The sequence below is a fragment of the Podarcis pityusensis genome (assembly GCF_964106645.2).
Source record: "Podarcis pityusensis genome assembly, chromosome: 1".
Classification (NCBI taxonomy): Eukaryota; Metazoa; Chordata; class Lepidosauria; order Squamata; family Lacertidae; genus Podarcis; species Podarcis pityusensis.
In genome coordinates this window covers 100731768-100746627 of record NC_138028.1, presented here as the reverse complement: position 1 = coordinate 100746627, position 14860 = coordinate 100731768, and positions in this window count along the sequence as shown.

The following is a 14860-nucleotide window of genomic DNA, read 5'->3' as shown; positions in this document are numbered from 1 at the left end:
AAAGAGGCTGCATCAGTTGCCCTCAGATTGTGCCCATGGAAAGCTGCAGTCTTTGATACAGTTCCTTGGAAATAATCTCTTATTATATTCAGTGGGGACCTCACATAACCTAAGAAGGTGGAGGTTTATCACATGACTGGAAATACTGAAACTTACTGCATTGCCACCAAAGAAGAAAAATACTAATCATTGTTTCTTACCTTGCTATATATGCTCTTGACCTCTTGCCTATGGTTTTAGAGGTATGGTTCTAGAGTGAACTTAATCCTTCATATTTGGAAATATTTATAGCCCCCGTAACCACAAAACTCTCTAAATGGATTTGTAAGTGGCTCCATTCTCCCTTCCTTAGTGAGAACCCCCTTCCTGGCTATACCAGTTTGCAAATTGTTTTCTCTATCACAGGCAGGGCTGGCCTGTCCATGAAGTAGCTGCCTCAGACAGTGGAATCCGGGGGGGGGGGGGGCTTCATGAACACATCCCCCCAAATCCACTGGAGAAGTGAGGAGAAGCAGCTGCAGTGGCTTCTGGGGTCTTGAGAGATTTTGCTGGAACCTGGAAACCACAACCACATGACCCCACTAAGTAAGGCTTCAGCAAGTTGGGGTCAGGCAGCACACTGCACATGTACAGGGTGGCACCTTCCCATTTTGCTTCAGGCAGCAAAACAGGATGGGCAGTCCATTGTAGCAGAGCACCTGTTTTACATGCTAAAGGTTCCAGGTTCAAGCCTAGGCATCTCCTCATAGGACTAGGGAATATTTCTGTATGAAACCACTGGAGTCACCACTTGGCTCCATACTGAACTGGAGGGACCAAAGATCTGGCTTGGTATGTGGCAGCTTCCTATGTCTGTTGTTCTGCTTTCTGGATTTTCTGGGACTCTATTTTATTTCACATGAAGGGAAATACAGAGCAGATGGGAGAGAGGCACAATGTGGCAGACTTCAATAACATCCTTTTGGATGGCAGAACTGGCAGATTGCTCAAAACTGTGAAATGTTGATTGTTCCTGCCAGGTGCCAAATAACCAATCGGTCAGAAACGATTGTCAAACTGGCATCACGTTTCTGTCATGAAGGCTCTGAAGTTTATTCATCTTGCCCCTTCCCCTAAGATCAGCAGAACAGCACTGGTATAATATCCTTTTCCCCAAAGCGGGCAAGCAAATTTGACAATTCAAATTTAAAAAAACCCAAAACGCAAAAACCCAAAACCCACTTAAAAAAACCCAAAACGTTTCATGCTGCTTCAAATAGTATTTTACTTTTTAAATATCCAAATGTATATCACACACACACACACACACACACACTCCTTTGGCAATTATTAAGCAATATATCAATGTCAGTGGAATCTGATTCTGCTCAAGTTACATGCTTTCTGAGATAAAAAATTGTTTTAGCTGACACCCACCACTGCTGCTCTGCTAGTTTCTCTGCAAAAGGAAAACTTTTTCTTAAATTAATAAAACTTTTGAAAGCTATGTCAAGTTGGAAAGTGCATATTATAAGGGCTTTATTGGCTGTAAATTCAGTTAGAGTAAGGCACGCTTTCAGACAAGTTAAATCCACATCTCTGACTTTAGCTAAACACCTAAGAGCCTCTAAAAAGGGGGTTTATGGTGCTAAATCACATCCAGCCAGCGGCTGCGAGGTGTTTCACTACATGAAAGTACCATAAGATGCTTTGGGTGGCTGGAGGGAGGGAGAGAGGTTGTCACCCTTGCCTTGAAGTTCTGCTGTTAGAGCCAAGAAGTGCCATCGAGAACACAGTCACTGATCTAATAGCCTCCCTCGCAGAGAATATTGCTGTCACATTTCCTGACAGCTTCTGCAGCTATGGGTTTTCCAGTCCTCATCTTCATTCCTTTTTGAAAGCACCATCAGATGGTTTCCTGGCCTGTTGCTGACCAGTTCCCCACTCAAAGCACAGCTAGAACCTTTGTTATCCCATGTCCATTGTGCTAACATTGTGGACTGGATCCAGACTTCCCTTCTGCTGTCAACAGGAGCATCACCTGAATGGAAGAGGATGGCAACTGTTGCCACACCCCCCATTGCCTTGCAGTTCCCTGCAGCCTTCAAAACTATGCCTCCACCACTGGAGAAAAAGCCATCTGTGGATGGGAGAGTCTAGGTCCAACTTCAGGTAGATCCATACCATATATTTGCAGGACATGGTTTTCGCCAAAGAATCCTGGGAACTGTAGTTTGCCAAGGATAGTGGGAATTGTAACTTTGTGAGGGGAGATTACAGTTTCCAGGATACTTTGGGGGGAAGTCGTGCACTTTAAATGTTTGTTGGATGCCCTCAATTACTATTAGTTCACCTTTTCAAGGACAGCACTGGCTAGTCATTGCACCCTGCACCATTGCCTGGGGCTATTGCAGGTCACTGCTTCCCATTCAAAGTCAAATCCTGGCTAGCTAATGTGCGTTGCTATTTCACGTAGTGCCATGCCTTTTCTTTACATTTCCCCATTCACAGCCCAGGCCTGGTTAACGAATAGGCATGGATATTGCATCTGTGCTGGGTTATTGCTCATCAGTCTCCCATGATGACTATGAGCCATGCTAGGCTTTCTTGTTCATATTTTTTCCCTCCTTCAAATCCAATAACACCTTTTGCAAACCTATTCAGGACATTCATACAGCGGCAGGTGATATTTACTTTTCAATAAGTGTCTTTCATTTTGTTTGTGATTTTCTACTCCCAAAGAGAAAAAAACCAAATACTGGGGGGGGGGGGGACAGATCTCTTTGGTTAATGTTCTGTCTGCAATATTTGTATGTGCCCCCCCCCAATCTTCCAACCTTCAAATAAAAGATTTGAACAGACTTTGTCACTGGAACTATAAATCACCAGCATTTCATTTGTGTGACAACACAGTTTATATTAAAAAATGAGACTTCACCGTGATCTTCTTCACGCATATAAGTAAAGTATTCAATACAATCTAGTTTAGACATGTCTCATTCTGACAACTTTCAGTCACAGAGTTACCTCACAGATTTCTTTCCTCTTCGACCATTATGTCCTGATTTATCCCTAATCCTCATAGACAGTCAAATCTGAAATACATGCCAGATGGTTCTATGACAGCACTAAACAATGATGGAGTTCCAACGGGAATAACCGCAACAGGCCTGTTTTCCTCTCCTAAATGCTTTTTGTTTAGGTTCTCATACCATATTGCTTATAATACAAGTACCTGCTTGAATACCCTGCCAGCAATGACAGCTTTTAGGGGAAAGTGGTCTCTAGGACACCTCCAAATATGCATGAAAACTATTGCTCAAAATCCACCCCAAAAATATTGTTATGAGATTGTGGGTGCTAGACCCATGTGTATTAAGTTGTGTACTAGACGCTTCTAATCCCCTGGAATCAGCAAGTGTTGAAAGCTGATTAAGCCAAGCTAAGCTTCCTATGCGAGATGACAGCTTGGAGGATGAGCCATTTTTTTAAAAAAAGGATCAAAGGACTCCATTTGAGATGGCAAATGAAAAGGGTCTCTCCCTCAACAGATAAACACCAGTGTTTAGAGTCTAGAGGGGGTGGAGCAATGTGAGTTAGAAGCTTAGGGTAGAGGCATTATATGATATTTGGTTTATTTACACCTGAGCCTATGATGGAGGGGTTCACAACATTAACACTCCAAGAGGGTCTTGCTTCTCCCTTTCCCAGGCCAATGGACTATCTGCCCTGTGAAGAGGAAGAAGAGGGTAGGGGAGGTAGTCAAAGACCACACCACAATTGCTCCAGCCAGACTCAGCTCCCTCCCAGCCAACTTTGCACATCATATCATTTGTTTTTGTCTTAATTATAAACCGCTTTGGGGCCTTGGCAGAAAGGTTGTATATAAATGCAGTCAACCAATCAAAGTGGAATGGGTGGGTAAGAAACCTGTGTGGTGGATTGTGAAATGGATACTAATAGTAATAATGACCCCGCCCATCTGGCTGGGTTTCACCAGCCACTCTGTGTGGCTTACAGCATATGTAAATAATTGCAAAACATCAGACATTAACAATTTCCCAATACAGGGTGATCACATCTGCACACATCTTACCACAACTGTATATTTACATAAGCTTTTATCGTGTTCCAATAAATGAGCATTCATAAAGAATATGGATAAAACAACTTTTAAGCTTTATTTCGTGTAGTCTCCACTCCTACTAGATAGCAATATCCAGAACGAAGTCAATATTCTTTCCAACGACCCACACAAACACCCCTATTTATTCAAGATTCTTTGCTGGAATGCACTAATAAGATGATCTTGGTTAGCTGGATTATATTCACAATGGCAGCATCCAGTTAAGTATTTTTAAATCAGTTGGATGCCTCCTGGTTCTGCCACTAAACTGGGCTGAAGTCCAGATCCTCTCATGTACTGGGGCTACACTTGCTGGCTACGGCAGATGCAGTTCTGCCAAGCCATGGGGTGCATTGTCCTGACTTTGAAGCCAATGAGAGAGCCTATTTCACACATGTAGGGCTGCTTCACTAATCTTGACCTGTACTTGTTCTCTACCCAGTTATTAATCTCCAAAACACAGCGGGATGGAATCTAACTAATTCATCTTAAAATTCTATGTAAACTTCATTATATAAAAGTACAGAATTAGAATCTACCTTCTTTCAAGTCTAGGTGATATGGTAATTTGCTCCAAACTCTTTAAAATATGCTGAAGTTATAGTTGACAGTTATTTTCCAGGAATAATAATTTTTTCAGACTGCATTCTCCTTTGTTAAAGGTGAGAAGGTTCTTTGTTCGGCTTTCATTTTTGGATTGTGTTAGCTTTTGACCTGGTTATCTTGTTCATTTTGATCAGCTTCTGTTCTGAGTTTAAAATTGTAATGCACTTTTTTGGGGGTTTTGTATTCCATATGCTAGTGTGTTTTACATTATTTATATTTATTTACTTAAAGAACCCTACAGGAATGCTCATGATGATGTAAGACTACTGCTTACTTTACTCCCCTCCCCCCAATAGCGTCCAACTCACTTAACAGGGATGTTGTTGGAGTGGTGGTGGGGGGGGTGTTAACAAAGGAGGGCCTGAGCCTTGGGTCTTCCGAAATGGGCCCTGCACTTCCTGCCTCTCCCTCATATTTTTAAAACTTAAAAATCATCTTAAAAACAAACAAACAAACATTTGCTTACGGAGTGGCTGGACCCATTGTAAGCTGTAGTGCTGCTGGGATCCCAGCCACTTATGATTTTAATTTCCCCAGAGGCATCTATCCACATAACTCGACATATGCAAAATTTTTGCAAAGTTGTGTCATGGCCCTGTGTCCTGAGCCCTTTAAAGTACTCTTGCTGCTGAAGTTGATTTGTCCGGAAGAAAATTATTTTGAAGTGGCTTCTCATTTTTGGTCAAGTCATCCTATTCATTCAGACCAAGATATTTTCATTGTACAAATATAAAATGATTCAGCAATACAGGACAAGCAGCTTATGCCAACTGAAAACATATCAGTTGGTTTTATGACTTAATATGTGAAGTTAACATGATTTTATTTTTTTAGCTTCTGTGGGGGAGAGAGGGAGCAGGCAAAGGAGGACAGGGTTGCGCCGAGCAGAGTCAACATATATTTTATTTATTTTTATGATTAAGTATTTATATAATGCCCTTAATCTAAATAAAACCCAAGCAGTTCATGAAATACAATGGGATAAAATACATAAAGAGGATAGTAGTCTTACTGAGAGTAGAACCACTGGAGTTAATAAACACAACTTAGCCGGGTTCATTAATTTCAGTGGGTCTACTTTTGAGTAAAACGTAGCTGAATAGCACCCTAAAATATGTGTGCATTAGTTTAGTCACATACATGCAAGAAGGAGGAAACACCGGCAGCCTTACCTGAGGTGGAAGGGTAGAGAGGCTAAGGAGTGAGTAAACTGGGGTGAAGACGATGTGGGTTTTTTTTTGAAAGGAAGGCATGGTCAACATTGCTTGAAGAATGACACTAGCCTGCTCTCTGGGGTCATATTGATGACTAGGCCTCAGTCATGCACAGCTGACATGAACTTAGTGGAAGGCTGGTGTCAGGGGTTCAGGGACAGAGGCACAGGGTAGGCAGGAGATGGAGAGCGATGGGGATGAATCCCAGGACAGCGAGGAAGAGGATGACAATGACTCAAGAGATTCCATGAGTCTTTCCAGCGAATCAGAGGATTCCCAGAAGGGGGCGCCGGTGGTCAAGGCCAGGGGAGCCCCAGGGGGGACGTGTCAGGAGCAGGGGGCCAGCGGGGGATCCCAAAGTGGCAGCTGGGCGTCAGGACCAGCCTCCCCGCCAGAGTGCAGCGAAGGGGGTGGAGGTTTCAGTGTATCAGGGGAAGCGGCTCCGGCAGCAGAGAAAGGAGGGAGGTCGGAGCAAGCCACCCTCCCGGAAGGGGAGGGGAGTAGTGAAGGGAGTAGTGTAGCTGTTAAAAGGAAGGTTAGAGGTTGGGCGCGCGCGCCAAGTTCAAATGTAGAGGCGCGCGGAAGTACAGGGAGCCCGGAGGAGGGGCCAGGTCCCAAAGCCCGCAGGAGGGGGCAAGAGCAGTCTGATTCCGCGTCAGAGGAATCCAGGAGGGGCGAAACCCCAGCGGGCAGAAAGACCCTGCGGAAAAGGAAAGAGAGAAAGAGGTGGAGCAGCGCAAGCCTCTTAAACTGGTGCAGGGGAGGGACGGATTCAGAGGGGACTTCAGCGGTCTAAGCCTAGCAGACGTAGGGCTGCGCGCCTCGGATGTGAAGCAAACAATGAACTGCAATAAACACTTTTGTATATAAGAAGAGATAGGCGTTGGTCTTTTGTGAGCTGAGACTTGAGGCAGCCTTGACAGCTGGTTTTGGAAAGAGCCAAAATACTTGCTAAAACATAGTCACACATACTCAGAGATAGAAAGAGGGCACACATGTGGCTGTTAAAATTTGTTGGGAAAGGACCTGCAGAAGATAGAGAGCAAAAGATACCTTTCATAGCCCAGTGAGCAATGGTGAAGGAGTGGAATGGGGCACCTTTAAACTCCTGGGTCAAGCAGAAAGAGCAGCACAGCCAGGTGACAAAGGGACTTTCCATCAACTGAAGCAAGGATCTCTCCCTCAGCATGTGGGGATCCAGAGGAGCAAGAACCAGAGGCAGCCAAGGATGCAGCAATAGATAGAAGCCCCACAAAGGAGCTTTCAGCAGCTGGAAGAAAGGTCTCTGCTTCAGCAAGTGAGAATCTATGGAGGCAAGAAATTGGAGGCAGTGAAGGAAAAGAAGGGAAAGATAATGGGGCCAGACCCTGGGTTCCATACTAGAGTTTAGATGTTCAGGCAGCAAAGTGATTTTCAGCAAGAGTGATTTCAGCAGGAAATGGAACCAAGCACCAGAATGAGAACAAACAAAATGAACACATGAGCTCTGAAGCCTGGTTTATATACCTTTCTGAACAAAAGCTTCAAAGCCAATTCCAGAATTGATTGTCTGCAGGAAAGCATTATTTCTCAATGGCCTGCTGTTTCCTATGTATTAATATAGTCCTACCACATGATGCTTCTAGCCTCTTTGCTTTGGTGAACAGGAAACTGCACAGGAAGCCATTTTGACCTATTATACGCCATAGCGGGTGGAGTGTCCTCCAGACTCTTGTAGCTAGCAGCCTGCCAACAAACATGAGCAAACAGAGAGTGGAGGGGCCAGTGCTCCTGAGCCCCTCAGGGTCCCAGCTAACCTTCCCTCAGAGTCCCACCCTGAGACCAAAAACTACTATGGTGTGGGAATGGGCCCCTTAGCTCTACCACTCTCTAGCAACAAAGATGCAATATATGTGGCAGCTTGTATTGCCTTCTCCTTCTTTCCCTTTGTGCATTGCTCAAAAACAGCGGTTGTGAGGAGCATAAGGGGACCCCCACCTGTTATGGATGCCTGGGAACAGGCAGTAACAAACTAATTGCTGGTTGTGCCACTGGTGCTGGTAGAATAGGAGTTCTGTGGCATCATCTTGAATGCTATGTGTGGTGATGATGCAGAGGGTTACTGGAGCCATGTCTCCATCACGGTGAGTCCATTCACTTTTTTCAATGTGTGAAGGAAGCACATGAATGGTGCACCAGCACAGTCCTGATTAGTCAGTCCTGGCAGAGTTGGCAGATATGCTGTGGCTGGGTCTGTTGTTTATCTGCTGCATTTTAATTTTCTGCTTGTGTATCCCCCGCCTCCATTTCCAGGCCGAGTGCGCAGAGGATGCAGTTGTTATTTTGTCAGCACAACAGCAGTGTTTCTCCAGTACTTGGATAGTTAGAAGATAGAATATTCGTCTGCTCAGTTTGCAACCGCTGTATTCTTATACGTATTGCTACTGTGTTCTAATGCAAAATAAAATTAAAAGGCATGCAACGATGCTGAATATACAAAATTATTTCCATGACCTAAAACTGTCAGGACTGGACTGAGCTAAGTTAAATATTAAAACTCCCCACCATCCCCAAAAATCACAGATAAATATAAACTCACTTAACTGGCGTTTCAATGCAAAACCTGGTAAGATCACAGATGCAATATGCCATATGCCATGAATAATGAGTTGTTGTGAAAGAGTAAGTTTTTTAGAAGTGCAATTCATTTTGAGATAGTGTGATGAATTTATCCTTTCATGGAATAGTACAAAAACCAAAGTTCTGCTAGGGTTACAGATTGGCTAGAGCTGGACCTAACCTTGCAAGTGACTGCTTATGACAGCCTTACCTAATCTTGGTGCCTCTCTGATGCGTTGGAAAGATTCCATCTTCCTGAGACTGACCATGTCACTGGCTGGCTGGTACTGATGGAGATGTAGTTCAAAACATCTGGAAGGTAGGACTATGGGAACCTGATTCAGGAATGTGAAAACCTCACCCAAATCACCTCTATTGAGCTTGTAATTCAGGAATTTCACAGAATCACACACACACACACACACACACACACACACACACACTATTTAGAAACAATAATAAGAAATTTGTTTCTGCACCCCCACCCCCCAAACAGACACTTCACATGGCTGAAGGCTTTGTGTAAGCATCTCTTCCAGCCCACCACAAACTGTTAGCTCCAAAGGTGGCACAAAGTTTTAAAACATTTGAAAGAAGAAGCTTGGCTATAGAGCAGGTTTAGTGACAGAAATTTATACACGTTTTGGCAGCTAAGAACACAGGAACTGCCAGATCAGTCCAGTTGCTATTCAGACTCCAGCTGTGGCTCATGCTAATGTCCAATAGAGTTCTGCATGCTTACTTTCTTCATCTGTAGGCATTTGCATAGCCTCTGATTCATAGCAAATTCATGGCTCTGTTTATTGTCAAATGCAACTTCACACGAGATTCTCGTTTTTTTAATATAATTTTTTATTCCAACATAGGCTGTTGTTGTTGTTGTTGTTATTGTTTAGTGGTCTTAGTCATGTTCGACTCTCCGTGACCCCATGAACCGGAGCATGCCTTGGAAACTCTCACTTTCTTCTCAAAGCTTCTCCTTTTTTATGTCCACAGAGTTTTCTTGGCAAAATACTGGAGTGGTTTGCCAGTTCCTTCTCTAGGTGGATCACATTTAGTCTAAACTCTCGGCTATGACCTGTCCATCTTGGGTGGCCCTGCACAGCATAGCTCATAGCTTCTCTGAGTTATTCAACCCCCTTCGCCACGACAAGGCAGTGATCCATGAACGGGCCAACATAGGTAGCACACATTTAAAATAAACACAGATTTAATATAAGTATGTTGATGGTATAGTGTGCTTATGCTGTCTAAAATGTCTCTAGCCCAGCTGTCTTCTTGAGTGTTAAGAGTTTGAACATTCTGACACAGGAGAGCTTTCAGAGAAGGAAAATTCCCATTTCCACCCCCACTCCCCAGAGGTGACACATCCACACAGTGTGTTGCATGCAAGCCTAGAAGTTTGAATCTGAAGCAGAGCCACAAAAATCTAAGGACAGTCATGACTCCTTTCTCAAGGGCAGTGATATTTCAGTAGCAAAGGAACCATGGCGACAGACGCATTGAGCCAGACCACAGAAAAACCTAATGGTTGTTTCTTCTTCTGCCACTCAGCCTTGGGACCTTATGGGATGCTTGGATGAATTAAATCAGGGGTTGCTAACCCATAGTTTGCGGGCCATATACTGCTCCCCCCCCCACTAAAGAGGTTTCCTGTGGCCTCTGGAGATGTTCCATGTTTTGGTGACAGTGGTGGCCAATTTTATTTTATTTTATTGGCACCAAGTAGAGCCAGCCAAGCAAAGCATGGAATAATTAATGTAGAAAAGACCAACCACCCCCCCCCCCAAACCCTACATGGGATGGGATTAATTATAAAGTGAAAGGTAATAAATGATAGTGTGGGTGCTCATTGCTGTCTGAACTCATACAGAATGAAGGGGGGTGAGATTTACATTAATAATGAAATGAAATGAATAAGGACTAAAGGGGTGGAACTTAATAAAGAGTAAGCATAGATGGGGTGAAATTAATATTGAAATGAATTTATTAAGGATGGGTGCACTGACCTGTGTCTCACCTTGCATGCCAATGTGCAATGTGGACTGGAACAATATGTGGTATCATTTTATACACCCCCCCATACATTCTGTTTTGCTTCATTGACTGCTTATGGAGGGTTGGGGAAGCAATGGCATCCTGTCACTTTCCTCCCAAAGCGAAGACACAAGAGAGATAGGAGTTGACATCATGCATGACTACCTTATGAGGAATGGTTGAAGGAGCTAGGCATATTTAGCTTGGAAAAGAAGAGATTGAGAGGAGATACGAAAGCCATCTTCAAATATCCAAAGGGCTGTCACATGGAAGATGGAGCAAGCTTGTTTTCTCATGCTCTGGAAGGTAGGACTCAGGTCATTTTGCAAACTGACTTTATGGCAGAAGGACTAAATCGGTGGTACTATTGCCACTATTCTGTTGGAACCCAGAAGATGATGGAGTTGAGCAGCACTGTGGCAGCAACAAACCCTCTGCTGACTGCCTTCAAAATGATGGGTTCAAAAGTTATCATCATCAGTGATGCACTGCCACAAAACGTATTGTGGGTAACAAGTCTTGCAGCAGCACACACACACAAAACATAATCTGTGCAAGCAAGAGATGCCACACTGAGCTCCCTGTGCTTCACTCCTCACCTTCTCAGAAACCACCACCAGCACTTGGTGTTCAGAAGGCAGGTGAGCAACTCTGCCCCACTTCTTTCTCCCCACCAACCACTGTAAATTTTGTGAAATAAAGAAATGATTCTCAGACACCTAGTGAGTCTTCCATCTATTGGTACTTTTATCTTTTGGTCAGTTGAACACTGGAGATGGGCTCAGGGTGAGCTTGAAGAACATGCTGATGCAACCTTTTTTTAATGGTGAATTTGTTTTCTCCAGGAGGCAGAAAAGGGAGGCACTGGCTTGCTGTATGGTTAGTTGTAATGAAGGCTCTTCAGAACTGACTCACCTTCTAGTAATGGCAGAGGGCCTTCAGATGTTTCTGTCAAGCCACAAACAGTATACTGTGGAAGCAATTAAGCTGTGAACTAGCAGTGCTTATTAATAATATTGATCCCCTCTCAAGCCCTTTCAGGAGAATGGCTGGCTTCTATGGATTCACTGAGCACACAACAAGCAGAGTGTGGCATTGCAGTGGTGGATTCCACCTGCACCCTACACATGTTACAACATACACTTGTGCTGTGCCTAGGCGCATAGGTTTATTGGGTGGAAGTCAGGAAATGTTCATTGAAAGCACAAAGCCTTAGATGCATTTCTGCAAGGGCTATTTCTGTGGAATGTCTGAAACTCACACTTTAAGCTTCCAAGTGCTTCAGTTTCTTTCTGATTTTGTTGTTGTTGCACAAGCAATAACAGACTAGAGTTACCGTATTTTTCGCTCTATAACACGCACGTAGTTTTTAGAGGAGGAAAATCCGTAGGCATGCCACCCGTAGGCATTCCCTCCATAACACGCACAGACATTTCCCCTTACTTTCTAGGAGGAAAAAAGTGAGTGTTATGGTGCAAAAAATACGGTAATTGTCAGTTTGGTCACCAGCATAAATATTCTACATTTAGGCAATGCCAGTTTAAAAGAATACCAAATCATATACTCAGTGCTTTTTTTCTAAAAAAAAAAAAAAAAAAAGGTTTAGGGGTACTCTCATTTTGACTCAAGAAAAGCACCATTTTGTAGTTCAAATTGGGGGGAAATAAATACAGTAAATGGACAAAAGTACAAAAATTAACAAAATGTTTAGGGGTATGCGTCCCCCCAGAAAAAAGCACTGCTTAAACTAGAAATGTTACTTTAACATTGGTTTCGTACAGTATGTCTCTTGACTCTACCCTCTCCTATATTTAATGTTTAGAAAGTCGAAGCCATGCTTCTTCATCTTGTGGTACACTTCACTCTGCTGCATGGTGTCTGATTTTGCAGCATTTATGTTCCCCCAATTAATTTTTTTTTTGGTGTTTCCTAGCAACAGTCAAATACTCTGCAATGAAACTAATATTCTATATAGTTTATGAATAGTGCTTGTCATGGAAAGCTCAAAGGACACACCAGTCAGGAAGTGAGACAAGAACTTTATTGTCTCTCATAAACAAGACACAGTAAACAACTGGTTCCCTTCCAGTGCCATCTAGTGGTGAATCGTATCATGACACTATAGAGGTGACATACTCCCCCTCTTTTTGACTATGTCTTTTGTCAAGACAAATATAAAGTAATGGCAGTTTTTTGAGTAGTATTTCTGATTGTTGTCTGTATTGTTCTGAGATAAGGGATTTGAAACAGGAAGTGGTGGAAAGGGGTGTGTGGAGGAAGGGAGACTACTCTAAACCGCATTCATGATGCAAAATCCAACACAGTATAGTGGGGAGGCTGTGCGGAAGGTAAAAGGGAAAGTATTTGTGTTGAATTGAGGTATATAAATATGTAAAATTTGTTATTGCTGGCTGTCAGGCTTAGGTCTCTCCCACACACACAAGACGGCTCTGGCAGTTAATTATTTCAGTTTTACTGGCAATTAAAAAAGCCCCTGTTGGAGCTCAGCTAATTTCAGTCCTCCTCCGATGACACAGTTGCTGGAACTGAGCTCCGCCCCCTTTTCCCCCAACAGGAAAAACACCACCTTCTCTTCCTGTCAGTTTGCGCTTCTCGGCTAATCTTGTAAGTCTATGAGATCGGGGTGATTGCACTCCCGCTATTCCTGTGTCTGTGTCACTATCTGAGCTTTGCAGCTGCATTCCTGGTCTCTCTCCTCAGCCTGGAAGATGAAGATCTGGTCAGGTCCCTCAAATTTCCTTAGAAGCTCCACATGTGGATAGAATCCAGTACAGATCCAGTAGAGCTGGATTTTGTTTTGCTGTTTTTGTTTTGTTTTTGTTTTCTGATTACTGCACTCTGCGCTCTTTTGCACATGAGAGTTATAATAGCAGCATTAGGGTGGCAATTTTTTTTTTTTGCCTAGAAAAAGAATTTAAAATGTGAAAAACAAAGCCTACAGATTGCCAATAGCATCAACAAAAAATCAGCACAGAAATATCATGTAACCACAGAGCTCATTTGTGACTTGACTTAAAATGATGCAAACCAACTATTTCACTTGTGCATCCTTCTGGAATAAAAGATGGAGCCATGAGGGTCCTTTTTGTCTTTGTTGTCAAGGAAGCATTCCTTGTGATGTGCTAGTAGACAACAATAGAAACCCTGAAAGTTTTCTAAGGGTGGCAAGACCTACATTTAAGCCAAGAGAGAGACAGAGAATAAATTGGATAATTGCAGGGCATTAAATCCTTAATTAAAGGACAGTATGAAAAAGAATATAGCACATCTGAGGTGTTTATTCACAGACCAGTTTTAATCAAACAGACATTTCAACCAATTTATTAATTGACTTCAGTCTAGATGCTTCTTTTAAGATGGATGTTCAAGGTCTGAAAGTAAAATTAGGAGAGCAGTTGCATACAAATTTCTGATAGAAAAGGAGGAAAATCCAATGTTCCATTTGGGTTTGCTTTCTGAGAAAAGGAAGGAAAGGGAGTCATGCCAAAAACACTTTGCTTCAGAGACAAAAAGGCTTGCAGTCTTTCCCCACATCCTTGCCTACCGGGAGTCTGACTGTGCAAGTTAAATGGTTTGCGAACTAGAGTCAAAGCCAACAGGAATGCAAGAGCATTTTGACAGCAAGTCCTGTATGGCTGAGCGGAAACTGGCAGGATCCAGCCCATCGTAATCAGATTATTAAAGCAGATATTGGATTTTTAAGTGCTTACTTAGACAAAGAAGCTGGAGCTTCACTAGGCATATACTTGCCAAGACATGACATAGGAAAGAGAGAAAGTGGTAATTTTCGTGGCTTCAGTGGCAAGGATGTGACAATGCAAGAGACGGTTTCAAGGCATCTCAGTGCTGGCCAAGGGAAAGCTCTGTCATGTCTTGGTATGCTGCTACTTTATCCTGCACCCAGAACTGCAAGATTCTCAGCTCTGCTTCCGGCTCAGCTTGTCCTTGGCTTATTGTTATTTGAGGGCACAGCGATTCAATAGCTCTCCTATTCTTCTCTTTCCTATTTCTAGCTCTCGGTTTCTCTGCATACTGACACATGGTTGCAAAGCACCATGATAGGGGTTTTGGGGTGCAGAGGGAGTTGTCAGACCTTTGCAGCATTAATATGGGAGATATAAAAGGGGGTGGATTGAAGAACATTAGAACCTGGCTGATGCAAGAGGATGGTAACTTCATCCCTCAGTGATGCCATAGGAATGAATGCTCAGATTCAGTTTGGGGAAACTTTAGAAAATATTCACTGTCTAGTGCAGGCACCCCCAAACTCGGCCCTCCA